General features: G+C 58.6%; 1 pseudogene; it reads right to left on the reverse strand.

The window, feature by feature from the left end:
* LOC128945551 (uncharacterized) overlaps positions 1–26,032 on the reverse strand; it is a 1,882,792-nt pseudogene that overhangs the window by 1,641,505 nt on the left and 215,255 nt on the right.

Consider the following 26,032-nt stretch of genomic DNA (forward strand, 5'->3'; position numbering starts at 1 on the left):
GTGCCAGGGCTGGGAGGAGGCTGGAGCCCGTCAGGTGCCAGGGGGTGGGGAGACAGCTGAGCCCCCTTCCATGGGGACACCCAGGAGGCCTCACCTGTGCCATACACTGGTTCTCATCGTGGCAGTGGAAGAAGAGTGGGAGCAGGCTCTGGCTCACAGGCTTCTTCAGGGGCTTTTCTCCCTTTGCCACTACAAAAGCGATTACGTCTTGGAAGAGGCGAATGGAGAGCAGCTGCACAAGGCTGTTGTCCTGTTGGAAAGGAAGCCAAAGCCCTCCACATCCGCTGCTCCAGGCCCCCCTGTGCCCCGGCCCAAGTCAGCACCCAAGTGCCTGTGGCTGGGGGCACAGAGGCTCACATTGTCAAAGAGGTGCCAGAGCGCCTCAGCCAGCTGCAGGGCGATGGGGCTGGCTATTGCCAGGTCTTCCTGCAGCATCAGGAGGCTGAGCACAATGAGGGTCTTCTCCACGATGTCTTCATCCCTATCCCACAGTAGCTTCACAAGGCTTTCAGTCAGGCTGTACATGCTTGGATCCTGTGTGCAAAACAAGGCTGGGTAACCCCACGCTGCTGCTGCTGCTGCTGCTGCTGCTGCTGCTGCAGGGCTCAGAGGCCAAAGGCCTGTCCCAAAGCATTCAGGCAGCTGAACAGCGAGCCTGGAGAGCTGGGAGCAGCTGCCAGAGCTGCCAAAGCCCAGCTAAGCCCAAGGGGCTCCTTGCCCCAGCCCCACGCTGCCAGCACAGCTTCAGCTGCTGCCTTCTTCTCACCATCGAGGTGAGCACCACGAGGCCTCGGAGCGCCACGCGACGCATCTCCCTGGACTGGCTCTGCAGGTGGCTTGTCAGGATCTCCAGGACTTTTCGCATTCGTTCAAGTCCAGGCAATCCAGGAGCTGCAAGGCACAGAGCAGGCACAGAGGTGCCCAGCTGGCAGGAGCTCAGAAGTGCACAGGGCCGAGCCAAGGCAGCAGCACAGGGCACAGGCAGCGTCCCAGGCAGCTGCGGCTACGAGAGAGCAGAGGGGTGGGAGGCAGCTCAGCCAGGCAGCGCTGGCCATGGGGCTCACCTCCACAAGGAAGGCCAGGGCGGGCAGTTCCCAGTCTGAAATGCCTTCGCTGAGCAGCTCAAAGAGGCAGGATGCCATGCCACAGCACCAGATGATGGAGACACGGCGCATCTCCCTGGCAGGGAGGAAAAGGCACCATTGCTCCTGGGCCGGGCGGGCAAACCTCTCCCAGGGCTGACTGGCAGAGCTCTGCTCTGCTCCCGAGCACCCCGGGCCACTTTGGGGGACGGCTGTTCCCGGGCACCCTCCTCTGCCGGCCTTTTCCAGTCTGCTCATCCCTCCCTTGGTGACAAGGCCCTGCCGCCCATGACCACGGGGACTGCGTGGGGCATTGGGGGCACAAAGGAGAGGGGCGGTGGGGAGAACGAGGTCTCACCTGGCCAGCAGACCCACTGCACAGTGGTGGGTGTCGGCACGGAGCAGCGTGTCCCAGGCACGCTTGCGTTCCATGGACAGCACCACGTGCTCATAGTGCATTTGGCAGAGCAGGGCCTTCAGGGTCTGCAGCGCAAAGCTGTGTCCAGAGCAAAGGCCAGGTCACGCTGGGAGCCCCGGCTGCTGCCCTGGGGCATGGGAGGGACAGGGAGACTGGGAGGACTGGCACAGAGCACCTGTTGGGGTTGGCGGAGAGGCCGTGTTGCTCCTGGCATCCCTGCCAGAAGGTCTCCACCTCTTCTGGCATCTCCTGCGTGCTGATGTAAGCTTGGAAGAGCAGATGCAGAAAGAGACTGGGGAAATACTCCAGCACGACAGGAGAGCGCCAGGCCAGATTGAAGATTTTCCACAGTGCCACGGTTGCCTGCAAGAAATAAAACAGCCAGAGACATCACTCAGTGCTAAGACATCCACGTGGCAGGGCCTGAGTGTGCAAGGGAGAGGCCGGGGGGACACGGGGGGAGCAGCCGGCCTGGTGCCCCTGAACCCTGCCCCTAAGGCAGAATTCAGCCCAGTGCCTGAGGCAGGGAGATGCAGCTGGGGGGAGCACAGAGAGCTGGCTGCTCCAGAGGCGGCCTGGGGGCTGGCAAAGGCCGGCACCAGAAACTCACAGCCAGGGCAAAGACTCCTGCGTCGTCCCCATCGGAGGTGCACACGCTGTGCACTGGCCAGGCGCTCAGCACATGGAGGAGCAGCTGCAGCGCCGGCTCCGCAGTCCTGCTCGAGGACATGATGGTTGCCCACATGGTGGCGGCAGCTCTGTGGGGTCAGAGCTCTGTGTCAGGGCGGGCTCGGCCACAACGCCGTGGCCTGGGCAGCTGCAGGGCCCCGCGCTGGCCCTCAGCCCTGCCTCTGCCCGCTGCCCCTGGCCGGCAGCGGCCAGCCAGCCCACGTGGGTACAGGCCCGGAGGGGCAGGGAGGGAGCGTGGCACCAGGCTCAGGAGCTGACATGGCAGCACTGGAAAACAGAGGAGCCAGAGGATCCTGGAACTGCCCGCCTGTCTGGCAGCCAGCAGGGACAGGCTCTACAGGGTGACGGGCCAGTGAAGCCTAAGCTCTCAAGGCACGAGGGGCTGCCCTACCTGTCACACAATGGGGCCCAGCACAAGAGGGTGATCAGCACGTCACAGGGGTGTTCCTGGGTCAGCTCCAGAAGGGCCTTGTCCAGCCTGTGCCCAGCAGACTCATTGGCCGTGAGCCACTGGTGGATGTACCTCACCATGGCGGGCACCTGCAGAGGGCATGGGGAGACTCGCAGAGCTGCCAGAGCAGCAACTTCCCCTGAGAAGTGCTTCCCTTCCAACCACATTGGGCCGGGTCTCAGAGGCCGAGGGAGCCCGGCAGAGCCGGCTCGAGGCGCCACACCACTGCTGTGGCCATCGAGCCCTTGCCCAGGCTGCTTACTTGTGTTGGATTGGAGACACCCTTCTCCACAAGCAAATCCAGCATGGCAGCACCGGTCTCGGCATCGAGGAACGGAAGGTTGGCCAAGACGCCCATGCCCACACTGGTGGTCTCTTTCTGCCAAGGGAACGTGATGAATTCACAGAGGGTCTGCAGGAGAAGGGCAGCAAGGGACGGAGAATCCGTGGGGTGCTCCAAGCCTGGTGCTTGGCTGAGCAGTGCCAGCAGGCCCAGCCCAGGTAGGGATGGCCGCAGGGATACCTGCGCCGTTCTGCCCAAGCGGCCACGGGCGGCTTCCAGTTCTTGTGTCCCGTCCTTGGCTGCATCTGGCAAAGAGCAAGCGCAGCCAGAGCTGAGGGGCTGCGGGAGAGGCCAGAGAACACAGCGCAGCCCTGAGCTCCCCAGGCAGGGAGAGCCTCGGGATGCCCCAGGGGATGGAGCGCGGCCACCAGGGGCTCCAGCCCAGCTTCTGTCCTATCCATGGATATGTCCACAGGGATGGGATGGGATGGGATGGGATGGGATGGGATGGGATGGGATGGGATGGGATGGGATGGGGCCAAGCTGGCTACAGGCACCAGCCCCGTGGCCCAGCTCTGACACTCACGCTCCTGCAGCAGCTGGAATTGCTCCAGTTCTTCAGGCTGCTGTGCTGAGGTAGCTCCAGCCTCTTCCTCCTCCAGCCAGGCCAGCTTGGGCACACTGGGGGGTCTCTGCTCCATGTCACTCTTTGCAGTTAGGAGTGCTTGCTGAAGCAGAGAGGCCTTGGAAGGGCTGAAGATGAGCAAGTGCTGCAGTTGTGCCTTGAAGGCACCTGCAACAGAGGAGCCTCAGGAAGGCTACAGGACAGGAAGTCCGGCAGTCAGTCCTCGAGGGCAGCAGCAAGAGAGAAGTCTCAAGAAGGAAATAGGACTGCAAGTCCCGCAGTCTGTCCTCGAGGGCACTGGCTGCAGGGATGGCAAACGCTTGGGAAATCCTCCACGTCCCCGGTCCCGCAGCCTGGCCTCGAGGTCACCTGCACAGGGAATGCCTCGGAAAAGCTCCGGGTCAGCAAGGAACTAGCTGGCTGTGTGGGGGCTCCTCACAGCACTGCTCTGTCCCGTCCTGTCCCATCGCGTGCACCCAGCACTGTGGCGTGGCCATGGCGCCGCCAGCACCTACGTCATGCCGTGTCACAAAGGGTCACCCTTGCACACTCTGTCCCTTTCCATCCCATGGTGACCACGGTGCACTGTGTCACAGAAAGCCCCAGGACACACCTCCACGTGCCCTCGGGATACCCCCACTCTACCCAAACTGCCGCAACTTGCAGGCAAGACCTTGCCCCAAGTGTTGAAGACACAGCCCAGCAGGAACTTTAGCAAGGGCCCAAACAAGAAGCAGCTGCTCCTCTGCTCTGCCTGCTCGGGGCAGCAGAATGAGCCCCCACGGCTGCCAGCGCAGCAGAGCTGGAAGGGCACCGGGGCCTTCCACAGGCCCTGCAACGGCCTCTTTGGGACCAGTCCCGGCGCTGGGTGGCCGGCACACTCGCAGGGGCGTGACACAGACACGGGACGTGTGGCCCAGAGCTCCAGTGCTGCTCTGTCCCCTGGGCAGCGCTGGCAGCAGCAGCTGTGGAAGAGTCCCTGCCAAAGGAGATTTGCCATGCCCAAGGCCTTCCGATGCTGGTGCCTCTCTTCTGCCACAGAGACCTGTGGCCCCGGGGGACATCTCTGCCAGAGAACAGCCAAAGCCAGCGTGTCTTGGTGTCTGTGTGATCTTTTCTGCCGGTGGCTGTTGGCAGGAGCACTTGGAACAATTGGTGGCCACACTTGGTATCCGTCAGAAGGCAGAAGCTGTTGTCCCTTCCTGCAATGATTTTTGCTCGGAAGTGATTATCTGCAGGACAAAACCACCATCCACTATTGACTTTCACAGGACAATGACATTCTTACAGAGATGCTGTCAAGTTGCCTTGTGTGCTTCTGGCTGTTTTTCTTTCTCTCTGGATGAAAACATCAGCCCAGCGTCTGATGGCCAATGCTGCGGGTGCTGCCCCTCTGGCTGTGGCCAGCAGCTCGTGCCCAAACACAAGCGGGTGCCTTCTGGGCAAGGGGATGGACTGGCATGAGCAGCCATTTTCCCTGGTGTCACGGTTTGATGCTGGTACAATGCCACTGCCCCCATGAAAATACATTCTCCCTGGTGTCTGCTGTGAGATGCGACCAGGAACAGAGCGAAGCAGGCTCCAGCTTCGGAATACAAAGAAAAAAATCTTTCTTAACTTACAATATATAAAAGAAACACACAGAAACAATGAAAACCTTCCAAACATTCCTCCTCCCCCCAACCAAATTCCCAATACATCACAGTAAGGCAAAACCTTGGACTCGCAGTTGTCACCCCTCAGGTCACCAACTGTCAGTCCATCACCACCCCTCAGATAATCAACTCTCAGTTCATCAAGGAGAGCGGAGTCCCTCTTGTGCCACAGGCTTCCCCAGGAAGCACAGTTGAGACCTCTTGTGTTTCCATGTCACACGTGGCACCGCCCGGAGATCATTTGCCATCGTGACATCTTCCTTCCATGCCCAGTGCTCTCACCACTGCACATGGACCAGAGCTGCTTCTGGGGTTCCCCTTTTAAGGATGCTTTGCGCTGTTCCAAAAATGAGCAACAGTCTCTCACTTTTGGGACACCTACCCCTCCCAAATTCACCCCCTGGGGCCGAGGGGTCTTCAAGAACAAAGATCTTCCTCACTGAAGGCAGAGGGCACCACCACCCTCCTCATCCATCTCTGTTCATGCCGCTCCTTCACATCACATCACTGCACTCTCTTGGCTCCGAGCCATTGCCTCCCCCTAAATGTAGTCTCTGTGTCACAGGAAAAATGGTTCTGTCCATGACTATGCAAGAAAAGTCCAGCCAAAGGTCACTCCATCATTTCCTCCCGCCTAAGATTCTTCTCAACTTCTCTTGTGGCCCATCTCCTCTTATCTCATCTCTATCTCTCTTCTGATTCAGCTCCAGGAGGATCAGCATTTGTAAAATTCCCATCATCCAAGAAAAGCGTTAAAATCTCGGGCTCTGCCTGTCCAGAACTCCCAGCTGGCCCTGCCGGGCACCTTCTCTCTGCACCCCTTCTCCTTCTCGGCTGTGCTGCCAGCACAAGGTAGCAAATTTCTAGGTGGCACAGGCACACACACCGGCTCTCCCTCTCTCTCTGGGGGCGCTGCCCGATGCCTCTCAGTGCTCCTCCACCCTTCCATCCTGCAGGGGCCTTCACCTCCCTTCTCTGTCCAAGGCCCGGCTCCCCTCACCCAGCCGCATGGCTTCCCCTCCCACACCCAGCCCGCAGCCGGGCAGGGCAGCTCTGAACCTTTCACCCACCGGAACCAAGAGAGCTTCCCCTGGGAGTTCTCTGCTTATTCAAATCTGAGCACTGATTGGTTTGACCACAGCATCCCAAAAAACTCACTTCCTTTTCAAACCAGGACAGCGGGACCAAGGGATCCGAGCAGAAAATCCTGAATGAGCTCAGTAACCCAAAAAATGGGGTTAAATGTGAAATGAGCGGCTCTGATTGGCTGGTCCAGCACAGCCCGCCCCTCTCCATCCCCGCCCCCACCTGCCCGGCGCCTCAAGGTTCCCGCTCCCCAAAAAAACCCCAGCCCGGGGCTGCAGCGTCCCGGAAAGGCCTCAGCCAATGGCAGCGCAGGCAGGCGGAGCCTTAGCCAATGAGAGGTCGGGGCGTTGGATTGCCTCATCGGTTGCCGGGCAGAGCCCGTGGCCGATCGCTGCCCCGAAGAGGCGGCAGCCAATGAGAGCGCGCGGCGCTGCCGAGCCCGCCCTGCTCCGGACTGGCGCTCCCAGCGCAGAGCGGCTGCTTTGGGGCTGCTGCTCCCTGCCCGGCCCCGGCCGTGGGGCGAGGGGTGGCAGCTGGGGCCCTGCTGGTGGCACTGGTGGTGCTGGGAGCCCCCCCGGCTGCGGGCGCGGAGCTCTCGGGTGAGCGGTGGGCGGGAGGCGCTGGGAAAGGGGGGGAGAAGGTGGAAAAGGGGGCGAAGGGGGGAGCCCGGAATGGAGGGCGAGGAGGAGGGGACCCCCCAAAGGGAGAGCGGGAGGGGCTGAGGCGTGGGGGGAGGGGAGGGAGGGGGGGGGAGAAGGAGGGGAAGGGGGAAAAGGGGAGGGGAGACCCCAAAACTGATCCCGAGGCGGCTGGGGATTGGGGGATTTTTGGGAAAATGGGGAAATGGGATCCCAAAAGTGATTTGGGAGCGGCCAGAGGTGGGAGGGGGGAGGATATGAAAGGGGAAATGGGGGAAGGGCGGAAAAGAGGAAGCGGCAGCGCGGGCAGGAGGGTCCCGTGGCGGCCGTGGAGCACAGGGGGTGCGGAGTGGGGATCCGGGGTGGGCCCCGGAGCTCTGCGGTTTCTGCTGGGGTGTGCTGGGAGGGCACCCCCCGATCTATGTTCTGCACTCACAGGGGTGTTTCAGGAGCAGATAACATCGGAGTGTCACTTCATTAACGGCACGGAGAAGATGCCGTACGTGGCGAGGTTCATCTACAACCGGATGCAGTTCGCGATGTTCGACAGCGACGCGGGGTTCACCTCCTATGAGGAGAAGGTGGCTAAGTCCTGGAACAGCGGCTCGGCTAAACTGGAGTACAAAAGGGCTCAGGTGGACAGGTACTGCCAGAACAACTACGAGGTGGCCACCCCGTTCCTCCTGGGGCGCCGAGGTGAGCTCGGGGCAGAGCGTGTCCCCTCGGGGCCTGCCCTGTCCATGACCCCGGAACACCACAAAACCTCCCTGGACATCGCCCCAGAGCCCTCAGCGCTCCTTGAACACATCTCCGGAACCCCCTGACCCACCCATTGACCTTTGTGTCTCGCCCAGTCCATCCCAGTTCTTCCCAGTGCCTCCCCGCGCCTCCAGCTCAGCCGAGCGTGGAGCTGACGCTTCTCAGCCAATCAAAGCACGAATCTCTGATGACTCATCTGTTGCCAGGCACACCCGCAGCGCCGTGTGCCGCGGGCTGGGCTCGGCCTCGCAGTGCTGCGCACTTCATTGCCAATTCCTCCCAGTGCCACCAGAGTCTTTCAAACTCCCTCCCAGTCCCTCCCAGTCCATTCCCAATCCCTCCCAGTACCTACTCAGTCCCTCCCAGTCCTACTGAGGTCATTCCCAGTTCATTCCCTCAGCACAATCTGCAATCCCAGGGCCCCTCATCTCCTCCCATTTCTCTCAGAACCACCCCAGTTCTTCTCCGTCCATTTCCAGTTACTCCCAGTCCTTTCCAGTTAGGCCCACCCACTCCAACTCAATTCCCAGTCTATTCCCAGTTCACTCCCAGACCTCCACCCTCTCTCCCAGTACTCTCCATCCCCTCCCACCTCTCCCAGTGCCATTCAATTCCCTCCCAGTCCATCCCACTCCGTCCCAGTACATTCCCAATCCATCCCAGCCCATCACCAGTCCCTCCCACCACACTCCCCTGGCCATTCCTTGTCACTCGCAGTCCATGCCAGTCTCTCACCAGCCCAGCCCAGCCCTCCCCTCTCTCTCCCAGTGCCCCCAAGCTGATCCCAGTGCGTCCCACTTTCTCTTTCTCTGTCTCTCCCAGTGCCCCCCAGCGTGTCCATCTCGCTGGTGCCCCCCTCGAGCTCCCAGCCCGGCCCCGGCCGCCTGCTCTGCTCCGTGATGGATTTCTACCCTGCTGCCATCCAGGTCAGGTGGTTCCAGGGCCAGCAGGAGCTCTCGGAGCACGTGGTGGCCACCGATGTGGTCCCCAACGGGGACTGGACCTACCAGCTGCTGGTGCTGCTGGAAAACCCCCCCCCACCAGCGCGGGCTGAGCTACAGCTTCCAGGTGGAGCACATCAGCCTGGAGCAGCCCCTGAGGCGACACTGGGGTACGGGGGAGCCCCTGGGGGCGCTGGCAGAGGCACTGGGCTGTGCTGGGAGCCACTGGGAGGGAGCTGGAGAGAGCCGGGCTGGGACTGGGAGAGGGGCTGGGGGCTGGGCAAGGGCTGGGAAGGGGTTTGGGGGATGCTGGGGTGGGTGGGATGGGCTTGGGGGGGTCCTGATGGGCACTGGGAGGGAGTTTTGGGGTGCTGGGTGTGACTGGGAGGGATCGCAGGAAGCCCCGAGGGGCTGGAAGGAGATCGGCGATGGCAAAGCGGGGCTCGCCATGAGCTCGGTTGTGCTGGGCACAGACTGGGAGGGCTCTGGCTGAGTCCTGCTGCGGCTGCCAAGGAACTGCGAGAGGCTTTGGGGGTCCTGGGGCGCTGGGGGCACCTGGGAGGGGGCTGTGGGATGCTGAGAGGGACGGGAGGGGCTTTGGTGGCTCCTGGCCAGGACAAAAAGGGATCAAGGGGAGGTTTCAGGGGGTCCTGGCTGGGCTGGGGGCCACAGAGAGGGTGCTGGGAAGGGCTCGGGGTGTCGGTGAGAGGTTTTGGGGGTGCTGAGCCCTGCGGATCCCCCAGAGATGCCGCCGGACGCCGCCCGCAGCAAGATGCTGACGGGCATCGGGGGCTTCGTCTTGGGCTTGGTCTTCCTGGCGCTGGGGCTGGGCTTCTCCCTGCGCAAGAAGGTCAGGGCGGGTGCCGGGGGTGGCGTCCCCACCGTGGCGGAGCGTGTGCGCTCCCGCCGGGGCCCCCAGCCCGGTGTCACCCCCTTTTCTGTGCCCACAGAGCTCCTGAGCCGGCGGCGGCCGCAGCCCCTCCCCGTGGGCTTGGGCCCGGCCGGGACCCCCCGCTCCGTCCCCGCTCCGCTGATTTTGGGGGGGTCCCGTGTCCCCCCCAACCCCGCTGGCTCTCTGCCCCCGCCCAGTGCCCGCTCTCAGTGCTCCCAATAAAGCTTCCCAGTTGGGCCCGGGGCCGTTTATTGGGGGGCGATGGGAGGGGTTTGGGGCGGGCGATGGGACGGATTTTGGCAAAGGGAGGGGGATAACGGATGGGGGCTGGGCCCGGGGGGAGCGGGAGGAGGAGGAGCAGCAGCAGCACCAGAACCCCGCAGTTTCCCCGCCCTCCCCGGAGCTGCAGCCCCCCCAGCCCCATCAGCATCGCCCCCTCCCCACATCCCGCCGTGAGCAGGAAGGGGGATCTCAGGCATTGTTAAGAATCTCTAAATAATATTAAAAAACAATTTGGTATGATTTTAAAATTTATATAACTTATTAAAATATAATGCAATGTTTTTAAAATTTATGTGTATGTATTTTTTAAATTTTAATAATAGTTAATAATTGTCTGGACCCCGTGTTACTAAAAATTGTGTTTCTAAAGGGGAGCGGGTGTCACGGTTTGACACTGGTGTAATGCCAGTGCCCCCATGAAAATCCATTGTCCCCAGTGTCCACTGTGAGATGTGACCAGAAATACAGCAAAGCAGGCTCCAGCTTAGGAATAAAAGAAAAAAATACTTTATTAACTTATAATATATAAAAGAAACACACAGAACTCAGAATGAAAACCTGGAGGAAGTGAGATTTTTGGGATGCTGTGGTCAAACCAATCAGTACCCAGATTTGAATATTGGCACCTGTTGTGGCCCCTGAGGACATGGATTCACCTCTGAGCACACAGGGGGTTAAAAGCAGAGAACTCCCAGGGGAAGCTCTCTTGGTTCCGGTGGGTGAAAGGTTCAGAGCTGCCCTGCCCGGCTGCGGGCTGGGTGTGGGAGGGGAAGCCATGCGGCTGGGTGAGGGGAGCCGGGCCTTGGACAGAGAAGGGAGGTGAAGGCCCCTGCAGGATGGAAGGGTGGAGGAGCACTGAGAGGCATCGGGCAGCGCCCCCAGAGAGAGAGGGAGAGCCGGTGTGTGTGCCTGTGCCACCTAGAAATTTGCTACCTTGTGCTGGCAGCACAGCCGAGAAGGAGAAGGGGTGCAGAGAGAAGGTGCCCGGCAGGGCCAGCTGGGAGTTCTGGACAGGCAGAGCCCGAGATTTTAACGCTTTTCTTGGATGATGGGAATTTTACAAATGCTGATCCTCCTGGAGCTGAATCAGAAGAGAGATAGAGATGAGATAAGAGGAGATGGGCCACAAGAGAAGTTGAGAAGAATCTTAGGCGGGAGGAAATGATGGAGTGACCTTTGGCTGGACTTTTCTTGCATAGTCATGGACAGAACCATTTTTCCTGTGACACAGAGACTACATTTAGAGGGAGGCAATGGCTCGGAGCCAAGAGAGTGCAGTGATGTGATGTGAAGGAGCGGCATGAACAGAGATGGATGAGGAGGGTGGTGGTGCCCTCTGCCTTCAGTGAGGAAGAAGATCTTTGTTCTTGAGACCCCTCGGCCCCAGGGGGTGAATTGGGGAAGGACAGGTGTCCCAAAAGTGAGAGACTGTTGCTCTTTTTGGAACTGGGCAAAGTATCCTTAAAAGGGGAACCCCAGAAGCAGCTCTGGTCCATGTGCAGTGGTGAGAGCACTGGGCATGGAAGGAAGATGTCATGATGGCAAATGATCTCTGGGCAGTGCCACGTGAGACATGGAAACACAAGAGGTCTCAACTGTGCTTCCTGGAGAAGCCTGTGGCACAAGAGGGACTCCTCTCTCCTTGATGAACTGAGAGTTGATTATCTGAGGGGTGGTGATGGACTGACAGTTGGTGACCTGAGGGGTGACAACTGCGAGTCCAAGGTTTTGCCTTACTGTGATGTATTGGGAATTTGGTTGGGGGGAGGAGGAATGTTTGGAAGGTTTTCATTGTTTCTGTGTGTTTCTTTTATATATTGTAAGTTAAGAAAGATTTTTTTCTTTGTATTCCGAAGCTGGAGCCTGCTTCGCTCTGTTCCTGGTCACATCTCAGAGCAGACACCAGGGAGAATGTATTTTCATGGGGGCAGTGGCATTGTGCCAGCATCAAACCGTGACACCAGGGAAAATGGCTGCTCGTGCCAGTCCATCCCCTTGCCCAGAAGGCACCCGCTTGTGCTTGAGCTGCCGGCCACAGCCAGAGGGGCAGCACCCGCAGCATTGGCCATCAGATGCTGGGCTGATGTTTTCATCCAGAGAGAAAGAAAAACAGCCAGAAGCACACAAGGCAACTTGACAGCATCTCTGTAAGAATGTCATTGTCCTGTGAAAGTCAATAGTGGATGGTGGTTTTGTGCTGCAGATAATCACTTCCGAGCAAAAATCATTGCAGGAAGGGACAACAGCTTCTGCCTTCTGACGGATACCAAGTGTGGCCACCAATTGTTCCAAGTGCTCCTGCCAACAGCCACCGGCAGAAAAGATCACACAGACACCAAGACACGCTGGCTTTGGCTGTTCTCTGGCAGAGATGTCCCCCGGGGCCACAGGTCTCTGTGGCAGGAGAGAGGCACCGGCATCGGCAGGCCTTGGGCATGGCAAATCTCCTTTGGCAGGGACTCTTCCACAGCTGCTGCTGCCAGCGCTGCCCAGGGGACAGAGCAGCATTGGAGCTCTGGGCCACACGTCCCGTGTCTGTGTCATGCCCCTGTGAGTGTGCCGGCCACCCAGCCCCGGGAATGATCCCAAGGAGGCCGTGGCAGGGCCTGTGGAAGGCCCCGGTGCCCTTCGTGCTCAGCTGCGTTGGCAGCTGTGGGGGCTCATTCTGCTGCCCCGAGCAGGCAGAGCAGAGGAGCAGCTGCTTCTTGTTTGGGCCCTTGCTAAAGTTCCTGCTCGGCTGTGTCTTCAACACTTGGGGCAAGGTCTGGCCTGAAAGCTGGGGGGGGTGTCCCCAGGGCACGTGAAGGTCTGTCCTGGGGCTCTCTGTGACACAGTGCACCATGGTCACTGTGGGATGGAAAGGGACAAAGTGTGCCAGAGTGACCCTTTGTGACACGCCGTGACGTAGGTGCTGGCGGCGCCATGGACACTCCACAGTGCTCGGTGCACGCGATGGGACAGGACGGGACAGAGCAGTGCTGTGAGGAGCCCCCACACAGCCAGCTCATTCCTTGCTGACCCGGAGCTTTTCCGAGGCATTCCCTGTGCAGGTGACCTCGAGGCCAGGCTGCGGGACTCGGGGACGTGGAGCATTTCCCAAGCGTCTGCCATCCCTGCGGCCGGTGCCCTCGAGGACAGACTGCGGGACTTGCAGTCCTATTTCCTTCTTGAGACTTCTCTCTTGCTGCTGCCCTCGAGGACAGACTGCAGGACTTCCTGTCCTGTAGCCTTCCCGAGGCTCCTCTGTTGCAGGTGCCTTCAAGGCACAACTGCAGCACTTGCTCATCTTCAGCCCTTCCAAGGCCTCTCTGCTTCAGCAAGCACTCCTAACTGCAAAGAGTGACATGGAGCAGAGACCCCCCAGCGTGCCCAAGCTGGCCTGGCTGGAGGAGGAAGAGGCTGGAGCTACCTCAGCACAGCAGCCTGAAGAACTGGAGCAGTTCCGTCTGCTGCAGGAGGGTGAGTGTCAGAGCTGGGCCACGGGGCTGGTGCCTGTAGCCAGCTTGGCCCCATCCCATCCCATCCCATCCCATCCCATCCCATCCCATCCCATCCCATCCCTGTGGACATATCCATAGGGTATGATAGGACAGAAGCTGGACTGGAGCCCCTGGCAGCCGCGCTCCATCCCCCGGGGCATCCCGAGGCTCTCCCTGCCTGGGGAGCTCAGGGCTGCGCTGTGTTCTCTGGCCTCTCCCGCAGCCCTCAGCTCTGGCTGCGCTCGCTCTTTGCCAGATGCAGCCAAGGACGGGACACAAGAACTGGAAGCCGCCCGTGGCCGCTTGGGCAGAACGGCGCAGGTATCCCTGCGGCCATCCCTACCTGGGCTGGGCCTGCTGGCACTGCTCAGCCAAGCACCAGGCTTGGAGTGCTCATGATTCTCCCACCCTTGCTGCCCTTCTCCTGCAGACCCTCTGTGAATTCATCACGTGCCCTTGGCAGGAAGAGACCACCAGTGTGGGCACGGGCGTCTTGGCCAACCTTCCATTCCTCGATGCCGAGACCGGTGCTGCCATGCTGGATTTGCTTGTGGAGAAGGGTGTCTCCAATCCAACACAAGTAAGCAGCCTGGGCAAGGGCTCGATGGCCCCAGCAGTGGTGTGGCACCTCGAGCCGGCTCTGCCGGGCTCCCTCGGCCTCTGAGACCCGGCCCAATGTGGTTGGAAGGGAAGCACTTCTCAGGGGAAGTTGCTGCTCTGGCAGCTCTGCAAGTCTCCCCATGCCCTCTGCAGGTGCCCGCCATGGTGAGGTACATCCACCAGTGGCTCACAGCCAATGAGTCTGCTGGGCACAGGCTGGACAAGGTCCTTCTGGAGCTGACCCAGGAACACCCCTGTGACGTGCTGATCACCCTCTTGCACTGGGCCCCATAGTGTGACAGGTAGGGCAGCCCCACGTGCCTTGAGGGCTTAGGCTTCACTGCCCGTCACCCTGTAGAGCCTGTCCCTGCTGGCTGCCAGACAGGCGGGCAGTTCCAGGATCCTCTGGCTCCTCTGTTTTCCAGTGCTGCCATGTCAGCTCCTGAGCCTGGTGCCACGCTCCCTCCCTGCCCCTCCGGGCCTGTACCCACGTGGGCTGGCTGGCCGCTGCCGGCCAGGGGCAGCGGGCAGAGGCAGGGCTGAGGGCCAGCGCGGGGCCCTGCAGCTGCCCAGGCCACGGCGTTGTGGCCGAGCCCGCCCTGACACAGAGCTCTGACCCCACAGAGCTGCCGCCACCATGTGGGCAACCATCATGTCCTCGAGCAGGACTGCGGAGCCGGCGCTGCAGCTGCTCCTCCATGTGCTGAGCACCTGGCCCATGCACAGCGTGTGCACCTCCGATGGGGACGACGCAGGAGTCTTTGCCCTGGCTGTGAGTTTCTGGTGCCGGCCTTTGCCAGCCCCCAGGCCGCCTCTCCAGCAGCCAGCTCTCTGTGCTCCCCCCAGCTGCATCTCCCTGCCTCAGGCACTGGGCTGAATTCTGCCTTAGGGGCAGGGTTCAGGGGCACCAGGCTGGCTGCTCCCACCGTGTCTCCCTCGACCTCTCCCTTGCACACTCAGGCCCTGCCATGTGAATGTCTTGGCCACTGAGCGTTGTCTCTGGCTGTTTTATTTCTTGCAGGCAACTGTGGTACTCCGGAAAATCTTCAATCTGGCCTGGCGCTCGCCTGTCGTGCTGGAGTATTTCCCCAGTCTCTTTCTGCATCTGCTCTTCCAAGCTTACATCAGCATGCAGGAGAGACCAGAAGAGGTTGAGACCTTGTGGCAGGGATGCCAGGAGCAACACGGCCTCTCCGCCAACCCCAACAGGTGCTCCGTGCCAGTCCTCCCAGTCTCCCCGTCCCTCCCATGCCCCAGGGCAGGAGCCGGGGCTCCCAGCGTGACCTGGCCTTTGCTCTGGACACAGCTTTGCACTGCAGACCCTGAAGGCCCTGCTCTGCCAAATGCACTATGAGCACGTGGTGCTGTCCATGGAACGCAAGCGTGCCTGGGACACGCTGCTCCGTGCCGACACCCACCACTGTGCAGTGGGTCTGCTGGCCAGGTGAGACCTCGTTCTCCCCACCGCCCCTCTCCTTTGTGCCCCCAATGCCCCACGCAGTCCCCGTGGTCATGGGCGGCAGGGCCTTGTCACCAAGGGAGGGATGAGCAGACTGGAAAAGGCCGGCAGAGGAGGGTGCCCGCGAACAGCCACCTCCCAAAGCACCCCCGGGGAGCTCAGGAGCTGCCAGTCAGCCCTGGGAGAGGTTTGCCCGCCCGGCCCAGGAGCAATGGTGCCTTTTCCTCCCTGCCAGGGAGATGCACCGTGTCTCCATCATCTGGTGCTGCAGCATGGCATCCTGCCTCTTTGAGTTGCTCAGTGAAGTCATTTCAGACTGGGAACTCACTGCCTGCCCTGGCCTTCCTGGTGGAGGTGAGCCCCATGGCCAGCGCTGCCTGGCTGAGCTGCCTCCCACCCCTCTGCTCTCTCGTAGCCGCAGCTGCCTGGGACGTTGCCTGTGCCCTGTGCTGCTGCCTTGGCTCGGCCCTGTGCACTTCTGAGCTCCTGCCAGCTGGGCACCTCTGTGCCTGCTCTGTGCCTTGCAGCTCCTGGATTGCCTGGACTTGAACGAATGCGGTGAACAAGTCCTGGAGATCCTGACAAGGCACCTGCAGAGCCAGTCCTGGGAGATGCGTCGCGTGGCGCTCTGAGGCCTCGTGGTGCTCACCTCGATGGTGAGAAGGAGGCAGCAGCTGAAGATGTGCTGGCAGCGTGGGGCTGGGGCAAGCAGCCCCTTGGGCTTAGCTGGGCCTTGGCAGCTGTGGCAGCTGCTCCCAGCTCTCCAGGCTCGCTGTTTAGCTGCCTGAGTGCTTTGGGACAGGTCTCCGGCCTCTGAGCCCTGCAGCAGCAGCAGCAGCAGCAGCAGGAGCGTGGGGTTGCCCAGCCTTGTTTTGCACACAGGATCCAAGCATGTAGAGCCTGACTGAAAGCCTTGTGAAGCTACTGTGGGATAGGAATGAAGACATCGTGGAGAAGACCCTCATTGTGCTCAGCCTCCTGATGCTGCAGGAAGACCTGGCAATAGCCAGCCCCATCGCCCTGCAGCTGGCTGAGGCGCTCTGGCACCTCTTTGACAATGTGAGGCTCTGTGCCCCCAGCCACAGGCACTTGGGTGCTGACTTGGGCCGGGGCACAGGGGGGCCTGGAGCAGCGGATGTGGAGGGCTTTGGCTTCCTTTCCAACAGGACAACAGCCTTGTGCAGCTGCTCTCCATTCGCCTCTTCCAAGACGTAATCGCTTTTGTAGTGGCAAAGGGAGAAAAGCCCCTGAAGAAGCCTGTGAGCCAGAGCCTGCTCCCACTCTTCTTCCACTGCCACGATGAGAACCAGTGTGTGGCACAGGTGAGGCCTCCTGGGTGTCCCCATGGAAGGGGGCTCAGCTGTCTCCCCACCCCCTGGCACCTGACGGGCTCCAGCCTCCTCCCAGCCCTGGCACAGAGATGCGGCTCCTGTGCCCTGGGCTGCGGTGCCATCTCTGGGTCTCTGCTGCTCTGCAGGCCTCTCGGGAAACGCTGCTTTCTGCAGTGAGCTTCCTGAAGAGGAAGGATCTCAAGCAGCCGCTGCAGACGGATCAAATATGGAGATTTGCCGAGTGCTTGGTAAGGACAGCCTGGAATGCCCAGCCCAATCCCTGGAGCAGCCGCCTGCCCACGGCACCCAGTCTGTGGGGCTGGCAGCTGTGGCCCCTGCCCAGTGCCGCACGCAGGGGCACCGGCCTGCGCCCCACACGCCGCTCCCTTCCCTGGGGCGTGCGGGCTCTGCTCCAGGCTCCTGTGGCCCCAAGGCCAGTGCCGACGGAGCCCCGAGCCAGCCGGGCTCTGCTGTGGGGCGGCACCGCGGCTCGCCGGGCCCTGTGCCCCGTGTCGAGCCCGGCGCCTGCCACTGCTGGCCGGGCCTCGGGGCTCTGTGGGCAGGGGGAGCAGCGCCGGCCACAGGGAGCGCCCGGCCCAGGGACAGGGCCCGCATCAACCCTTTCCCTCCGTGCCCTGCCGCTCTCTGCAGCTGGCAGAGGACAGGAGCCGAGCGGCCGAGCACCTGCGCCTGGCCCTGCCCTACCAGCGGAGCGCACAGGAGCCCCTGCGAGAGGCGGCCGTCAGGTTCATGGGTGAGCGCCAAGCCCGGCTCCCTCCCCGGCCCGCCCCATTGCCGCAGCTCGGCCCCGGCCCCGGCCCCGCCTGCTGTGCCGGCAGCAGGATCCGGGCGCGGGCATGTGCAGCCCCCGCTGGCCCGGGCATTGCTGCTGCCGTCCTTTGGCAGCCGTGCCCTGGGGCGGCAGCGTGCGCCAGGGGCCCGGGCTGAGCCCTGCCGGGCCAGCAGGGCGTGTGGCCTCAGGGCTGGCAGCGCCTGTGGGCGGCAGCTGTGCCTCTGAAGGCAGGACACGCTCTGTGTTCCCCAGGGATTGCCGGGCGCTACCTGACAGGGCAGCAGCTGCAGTTCCGCATCATCTGCAGCGGTGAGTGAGGCCCGCGGGCTCTCGGCGGGGGCTGCCGCTGGCAGCTGCGTTCCCTGGCCCGCCCGCCGACGGCTCCGGCTCCGTTCCCTGTGCGCCCCAAGGGCAGAGGGGCCACAGCACAGACACCTTGCAGGGGCCTGCGGGGCATTCCTGGCCAGCAGCTGCCAGCTCGTCCTTCCTTGCTCCTGCTTCCTCCTGGCCGTGCCAAGAGCTGCGTGGCATGGACGAGGCTGGAGGCTCTGCCCAGCTCCCCACAGATCCAGCCTCTGACTGTGCCTCTGTTTCTCTCTCTGCAGCCCTTCAGGACATGACGGATGACAGCAGCCCTGCCATCTCATGCCTGGCGCTTCAAGCTCTGCACATCCTTTTAGCTGTACAGAGCGTTCCCTCCTCCCGGCTCCAGAGGATGCGAGACCAACTCCGCCGCCTCTGGAAGTCGCGGCCTTTCCTGTGTGCCCGTGGCTGAGTGTCCTGCCGCGGCGCTGTGCAGAACTGATCCGGGAGGCTGCGTCTGCTGGGGCCGCCTGAGCCTGCGGGGAACACCTCTCCTCTGCCAGCACTTCCTTTCCCTTCACCCACTCGAGGAACATTAAATTGCTGTGTTGGATAGCTGGGTGTCCAGGAGCTTTCTCTTGGTGCACAGTGTCTCCAGGCCAATGGGGAAGAGGGGAAAGGCTGCTTGGTCTGCGCAATTTGCCTGAGCGTGCGGTGTGGAAGGGAAAGTGGCCAAACGCCCCTTGGCCTTTGGTGGTTCCTGCAGGAATGTTTTTGTTCCTGCATCGTCTTCTGGAGCTGGGGGAACAAGTGTGTTCCATGTTGTGAGAGTCTGTCTGAAATATCCCTCATCTGCTGTGGTAGATAGGGAAAGGCGCTGCGGAAGATCTCGCGATGTCACGGAAAGCCAGGACCCTCTCTTCCCCTTAGATAAGACCATCTGCTTCCTGTAGATAAGAAACTAGCATAGGAATGTAGCCTCCCTTAACCGAAATACCAGTAAATTTCCATCCCCTACCTAGTAACTGTCCACTCCTTACTAACCATAGATGGTAAAGACAGACCCACGCTGACATAGAGACCCCTTAGACTATAAAAACCCAAGAGATGAGATAATAAAGGCCTTTTGACCGTCCATCATATTGATGTCTGTGTGTGTCATTGGCCCGAGCGGCCCTGGAGAGTTTGGGCCGCCGTGCTGTTCGTCTGAACCAGGTCGCCTGCCTTGCTCCAGAAGGCAACAATCTGCCTTACGATTGTCATGGAGAGAGACCACCAAAAGATTAAAACCCCTGCTTGCTGATCCAGTGGGCGGGAAAGTCATGTGCCTGAGGCCTGAAAGTGTTTCTAAGTTGCTGTTTTCACACATGTTGTTTGTTATATGCTACACTGAGCTCACAGGGCATCCTGCCCTTTTGCACAATAGGTCTGGAATCCTCCCTACCTCTCAGCCTGGCTGGTTTGAGCTTTAGGGTGGTCCCCTCCCCCAAGAGAAGACCATTAATAATCACTGTGACAGACAAGTAGAGATGTAAGAAACCTCTTCATCAAAGGACTGAGACATGAAATCCCTATGTGAGAAGGCCCCTCTCACCTTCTTCCAGAGACTGGGACCGAAAGCCCCAACTCGGGGGAGGTGTACAGGGCGAGGAAGGAAAGCTGCCCAAAGCAAGATGGATGTTGCAGGTGTAGGCAGTGGACAACGAAAAAAATGACTCTCGCCTGCTGCTAAACTTGGATTGTGTGTATCCTTATTTCCCACCCCCCCCGAAGATACAATAAACTGCCTTTGTTTTGGCTGCAAAATCCATCCCCATTCCCCCAGTGAGAAAGAGTATAATTGGGGTCCAGATGAACTGTGCCACTGAGACCTCCCCAATGCAACAGGTGGGTCCTCGACTGGACTGGACCAAAGGACTTCGTCTCTGCGTTTGGTAGCTCTATTCCCTCTCTCTTTCTCTCTCTCACTCTTTTGTCTTTCTCTTCCCCCATCTTTTTCTCTCCCTTAATCCCTCTATCGCATTTTGCTGTGGTCATTCAATAAAGGTGCATTTGTTTCCATTATCATTGCAAACCCCCTTGTACCGTATCAGTTCTTTTTGCACCCTTAGATCAAATCCATGAACCATCATGAAACCCATCCGTAAGGATGGATCATGACACCCCCCGAGGAACCCTCCCCAAATCCCCCCCCAGCACCCCCAGACCCTGCTAAAACCCCCTCAAGATCCCCCCAGACACTCGCCAAATCCCCCCCAAACCTCCTCAAGACCCCTCCCCAAATTCCCCTCAGTTCCACTCCAGGACCCCTCACCTGTCCCTGCCCCTCCTCAGCAGCTCCCGGAGCCCCCCGTCCTCTCCCAGCGCCTTCCCCGCTCTCTCCAGCGCCTCCCGCAGGACCCGCCCGTGCCCGGGGCGGCTCCCGGGGGTCCCTGAGGGGGTCCCAGGGGACGGGGCGGGGGTGGAGGGGGGCGCCCGCTCCATGCCCGGCCCCAGGGTCAAGGGGCGCTGCTTCGGGCCCGGCTCTGATTCGCTGGAGCAGCGAGGGGAGGGCGGGAGTTGGTGAGGGGAGACGCCCGGTGATTGGTTGCTTTTGTAGAGGGCGTGGTGATTGACAGGATATGGGCGGGGCAGGCGGGCTTTGCCGAAGGCAGGCGCGCGGTGATTGGTTGGATAGAGGTAAAGAAGGCGAGAATTGCTGAGGGAAGACGCCCGGTGATTGGTCGGTTCAGGTCGAGAGAGCTGAGAGTAGTTGAGAGGAGGAACGCGGTGATTGGTTTGTTCGGTGTGTGAGAGGCGGGCGTGTCTGAAGGGAGGCATGTAGTGATTGGTTGGATCGGTGCACAGAGTGGCTGGTGTTCCGGAGGGGAGACCCGCGGTGATTGGTTGGTTTGGGGCGGGGCGCGCTGCTATCGGCTGGGAAAAGTCCGGGATTTTTACGACAACATTCCTGGTTTTTTGGGGGAAAACTCTCATATTTTTAAGGAAAAATTCCCGATTTTTGCAGGAGAAACATTTGCAGAGCTTTTGACCCTACGTGACCCCAAATAACTCAAATAAACCCAAAACACCTGAAAAAAACCCCAAATATCCCCAAACAATACCTAGAAATCCCCCAAATAACCCCAAACAAATCCAAATAACCCCAAAAGACGAAAATAACCTCCTCGAAGTTAAAGCCAAAAAACCCCAAACGATATCAAGCCCACTGAAAAAAAAAACCCCATATACACCAACATTAACCCCAAGAACCCCAAATAATTACAAATAAACCCACATAAACCCAAATACTTCCAAACAAACGCTAATACTTCCAAAAATACCCAAATAATTCCAAATAACCCCAAATAAACAGAAATAAACCACGTAAAACCCCAGAGAAACGCCAAATAGTCCATAAATAACCCTAAATAAACCCCAAACAAACCCTAAATAAACCCAAATAAACCTCAAGAAACCCCAGTTCTTCCCCTCCGTTCCACTTGCTGGGCAGAAACTCAGAGCACTGGCCCCGCTCAGCGATTTTCAGCCAATCAGCGCCCGGCCCGACCTGACTCATCACTTGCCGGGCACAGACCAAGGCCTCTCACTGTGGTAAATACTCAGAGACCGCGCGGGGTAATTTCCAGCCAATCAGAGCGTGTCTCGCTGATGACTGATCAGTTGCCAGGAGCGGATTTGGTGAGGGGGGGAAGGTGATCCTGGGGATGGGCTGGGGACCCCAAATTAATCCCAAATCGGGTCGGGACCCCAAAACGGAGCAGGAGGGGCCTGGAGCCCCAAAACCAAACACGGGGGAGGGGACTGGGGGAATGATTGGAAAGGAGAGAGTGAGGAAAAGAGGGTCAGGACCCCAAAATTGAGCTGGGAAGGGGATGGGACCCCAAAATTAAGGTGGGAGGGGAATGGGACACCCAAATTAGGCTGGGAGAGGTATGGGATCCTAGAACTGATCTGGGAGGAGGATGGGACACCCCAAATTGAGCTGGGACGGGGGTGGGACCCCCAGACAGGATTAAGCCAGGTTTGTTTGTTCCTAGAATATGTAAATGAGTTTATGGATATGCAAAAAGTCTATGAATATGCAACAGGTTGATGTCATGGGAGACAAGGACCAAGGGGCGAAGGTTGTTATGGCCTTCAAGACCTCCCAGTTATTTTTGGGGACACCCCTTAATTATTCTGGCTTGATTACATCAGTCTCTTGCATATTCATAAACCCCCATGCATAACCATAAACTCATTTACCTATTTCAGGAACTATTTGACATGGCCCATCCTTGGGGGTGTCTCCCCATTTCAGGAGCCGCCACTGGAATGGAAAATATATACCCCCTCCCTTTATTAATAATAATAGTAATACAATAACATACTACTATTATTATTATTATTATTATTATTATTATTATTAATAATAATAATAATAATAATAATAATAATAATTTGAAATTAAGGGGCTCTCAGGAAAAGATATGGGAGTAGAAATAACAGTTCTTAATTAGGAAAATTAGAAATACAAATGCAGTAGTACAAACAAAAAACCAACAGTGACAGGGTCAGAATCCTCCGGGAGTCCAGTGAAAAAGGTTGATCCTCTTGGAATCCAGTGCAAAAAGAGCTGATCCTCTGGGAAACCAGTGGAAAAGAGTTGATCCTCTGTGAATCCAGTGGGAAAAGCTTGATCCTCTTGGAATCCAGTGGAGTATGAGGCTGATCCTTTGCAATCCAGTGGGAACAGGGCTGATCCTTTGGGAATCCATTTCTTACCCGCAAAGGCAGGGGAAAAGCACTGTGGTGGAATATTTACAGGGTATCCCAAGGGTGGAGTTGGAGTTTGGGTCAGGGGAGGAGTTCTCAGCAACATAAGGAGGGCGAGATCAAATTCCTACCTCTTAGCAACAGCAGCAGTCCACACAGAACCTGTCCCCAAATCCTAAATTCCCTCTAAAACAACTGAGCAATTATGGAACTTCAGATCTATCTATTTGATCAATTTCCTTCATTTAATCCAGTTTTGGGTGTTTTTAAAGGATGAAGGTGAAGCAGAGGAAAATTAAGGCCAAACTAAAAGTAGAAGCAGCCAGGTGTGTTCCCAACATGGATCACAGGGAATGTGAGTGACCAGGGCTGTGCCCAAAGTGCCTCCTCCAGTGGGAGATGGAGCTGGAGCAGCGCACGAAGCTCTGCCCGCACTCGGGGCACTCGCAGGGCTTCCCTTAGTGGTGCATCCGTTGGTGTTGGGTCAAGCTAGAGCTCCTGGAGAAGCTCTTCCCACACTGGGGACACTCGTAGGGCCTCTCCCCAGTGTGGATGTGCTGCTGAGTGATGAGGGTGGAGTTGCGTTTGAATCCCTTCCCGCAGTCGGGACAGCGGAAGGGCCTCTCCTCTCTGTGAATCCAATAGTGCTCGAGGAGACAGGAGCTGGTCGGAAACCTCTTCCCGCATTTATCACACACGTAGGGCCTCTCCCCAGTGTGGATGCGCCGGTGGGTGACAAGAGTGGAGTTGTGCTTGAATCCCTTCCCGCAGTCAGGGCATTGGAAGGGCCTCTCCTCTCTGTGAATCGGATAGTGCTGGAGGAGATGGGTGCTGGTCTGAAACCTCTTCCCACACTTGGAACACTCGTAGGGCCTCTCCCCAGTGTGGGTGCGCCGGTGGCTGATCAGGTGGGAGCTCCGGCTGAAGCTCTTTCCACACTCCTCGCACGTGTGGGGCTTCTCCCCATCATGGAGCTGCTCATGGAGCACCAGCTCCGAGCTCTGGCTCCGTCTCCGGCCGCCTTCCCAGCCCAGGCTGGCTCTTTCCCTTTCAGATCTCCGCCGGCTGCGTTTGCAGCCCCTCCTCGTGCGGCATCTCCGGGGCTTTTCCTCCCCGTTGGCTTCCTGCGCCGTGGAGCCGCTCAAAACGGCCTCTTCCACCAGGTTCTGCCGCGGGCATTTGTCCTCCCTGCTCTCCATGCTCAGCTCCTGCTCTGGGGGAGGAAGGACAAGGACAGGATGGGATTTGCCTCCGTGCCACAGGCAAGGGCAAGGAGATCCCCCAGGGCTGAGCAGCAGCCGGGGCCGTGCTGGGCTGGGAGATGGAGCAGCAGAGAGGGGAAAGGGGCACTGACTTCCTCCTCACCTGCCTCAGTGTCCCGGGGTATCTTCCTCTTCCTCGCAGCCTCCCAGGCCTTGGCAATGGGAAATCCTGGTTTGGGGAAAACAAGGGATGAGCACATTTGTAGGAGTGTCGGGGGGTAGGACGGTTGGAACGGACGGAGACGAGAGAGCTCTGCAGCCAGGTCGTGGAACTTGCGGTTTATTGCAAAGGGCCTGGGTGCAGGGCCCTGCTGGGAGCTGCCAGACACAGCTCGGAGCAGGCCCGAGAGAAGAGAGGGGTAGAGAGGATGAGAGGGTAAGAGAGTAAGAGGGGAAGAGCGTATGAGAGTAAGGGTCCCGTTACAATACAATAAATCTTCTTCTGTGTTGAATATTCTATTTCTCACTAACCAATCTAGTACAAGATACAAATCCTATAGCATTTACATACAGCCTGTAAAAATCATTACATCACTGAACTGTGTTACATTTTAAACCCTAAAAACTCCGCTTTGGACCCCTTCTATTGAGCTAGTAGAGTCTGCTCTGACCCTTGGATCTGTCTGCAAGCAGAGGGAATTGTTTCATCAAAAGGGGATTACCTTCAGTTGGGCCACACCATTGTTTTCCAGTTGTTCACTAAATGAGGTTTCTCAGATCTTGCTTTCATTTAAATCTTCCTAATACTTTCTATATTCTCAAAGTCTTTTGCCAGACAATCGTATTTATAAGGCTTTCCTGTTTCATCTTCCCCAAAACACATTGAGTTTGAAGGTCCCTCTGCCCAAGTCCATCTCTACAAGTCACTGGTCATCAGGGCTCCAGAAAAACCTCCCAAACATCCAAGATTCAGCCCTGAAAAAGCCTCCCAGGAGTTCCCCGTCCCTGGTCCCTCCCCTCTGGTGTTCGGGGGTTCCCCCCTGTCCCAGCAGTTGCGGGTCACGCATGGATTGGGGGTCCCCCTTCTCCTCGGTGCCCGCCCTGCCCAGGCTGCTGGCAGTCCCAGCAATGCCAAAAGCTCCCCCTGCTTCGCTCTCCCCATTTCAGGATGCCGGGGCTGTTTGGGCAACCGGGCTCCCTTCTCCCCTCATTCTCTGCTCTGGGCTGTGAATGAGACGAGGGCTGGTTGTCCCAGACCTGCCAAGTGAGTGCTGGAATCTCCCACGCTGCGTTTCCAACTTTCCTCGAGGGAAGCAGCCAGTAAAGAGACACAGTGAGTGATAAGAGGAGTGAGAGAATCCCCCGGGGTAACTGGGACTGGGTCCCAGAGAGGGGCTAGACCCCTCGGAGGAAGGGAGCAGAGGAGTTTCTGAGCCCAATCCACTAGGAAACGGGACAAAAGGGGCTCCTAAAAATGCTGTTGGTTTGACGGATAAGAGAGCCCAAGAGTATCCAGAATGAAAACCTGCTGGATTGAGGAATTAACATTTGAAGAGCATCCACGGTTGAGCAAAATTCTGCCGGATTGAGGATATGCTCAAGAGCATCTGGGGTTGGACAACACAGCTGGGTTGAGGGATATCCAAGAGCACGGGGACTGGCCAGAAACACCTAAACTTGTAACAGGTGATGTGAAAGTGTAGTATATGGTAGAGATAATTCATGCTATTAATGTATAAAATATTGTAAAATCCACATTATGTCTCTTGACCATCCTGGCCAGGAGCAGTGTCTTATTCATATACATCTGGACTTGGTTGAGATAAACATCGTGGTTTTTATTGAAAGAATAGAAGCTTCCAGGGCGATAATCACTGGCTTCCCCGGGTCACCAGGTCCAGCCAAGAGTGATTAACGCCTCGTCGATTACAGCTACCAAGATGATCCAGAGCCCCACCCTGATGCATGTGAATGCTGACTTCCCCGGAGTCTACTGACAACATCAGACACCTGGACTGAGTCTTTGTCCACCTCTGCACAGGTAAAGACACGGTTATGCATGGGAAGAGACACATTCGGTCGTCTCTGCCTTGAGCAGAATAAACTGTAAAAGAACTCGCTGCGTCAGGCAGCATTTGTGAACAGGGGGAGACTCTGACATTTGGAGCTCAGATCCGTGTTCACCCAGCACCGAACCCGGGCTCAACGCTGACCCCTGCCTGTGGTAGTGTAGATGACCGAAATTCTGTCTTGCAGACAAATTAATAAATATTTGCTAAATTTTCCTATAAGTTTGGCTCTCGAT

The sequence above is a fragment of the Melozone crissalis genome, unplaced genomic scaffold (assembly GCF_028551555.1).
Source record: "Melozone crissalis strain CALT ecotype California unplaced genomic scaffold, PUWL_Pcris_2 ptg000066l_1, whole genome shotgun sequence".
Lineage (NCBI taxonomy): Eukaryota > Metazoa > Chordata > Aves > Passeriformes > Passerellidae > Melozone > Melozone crissalis.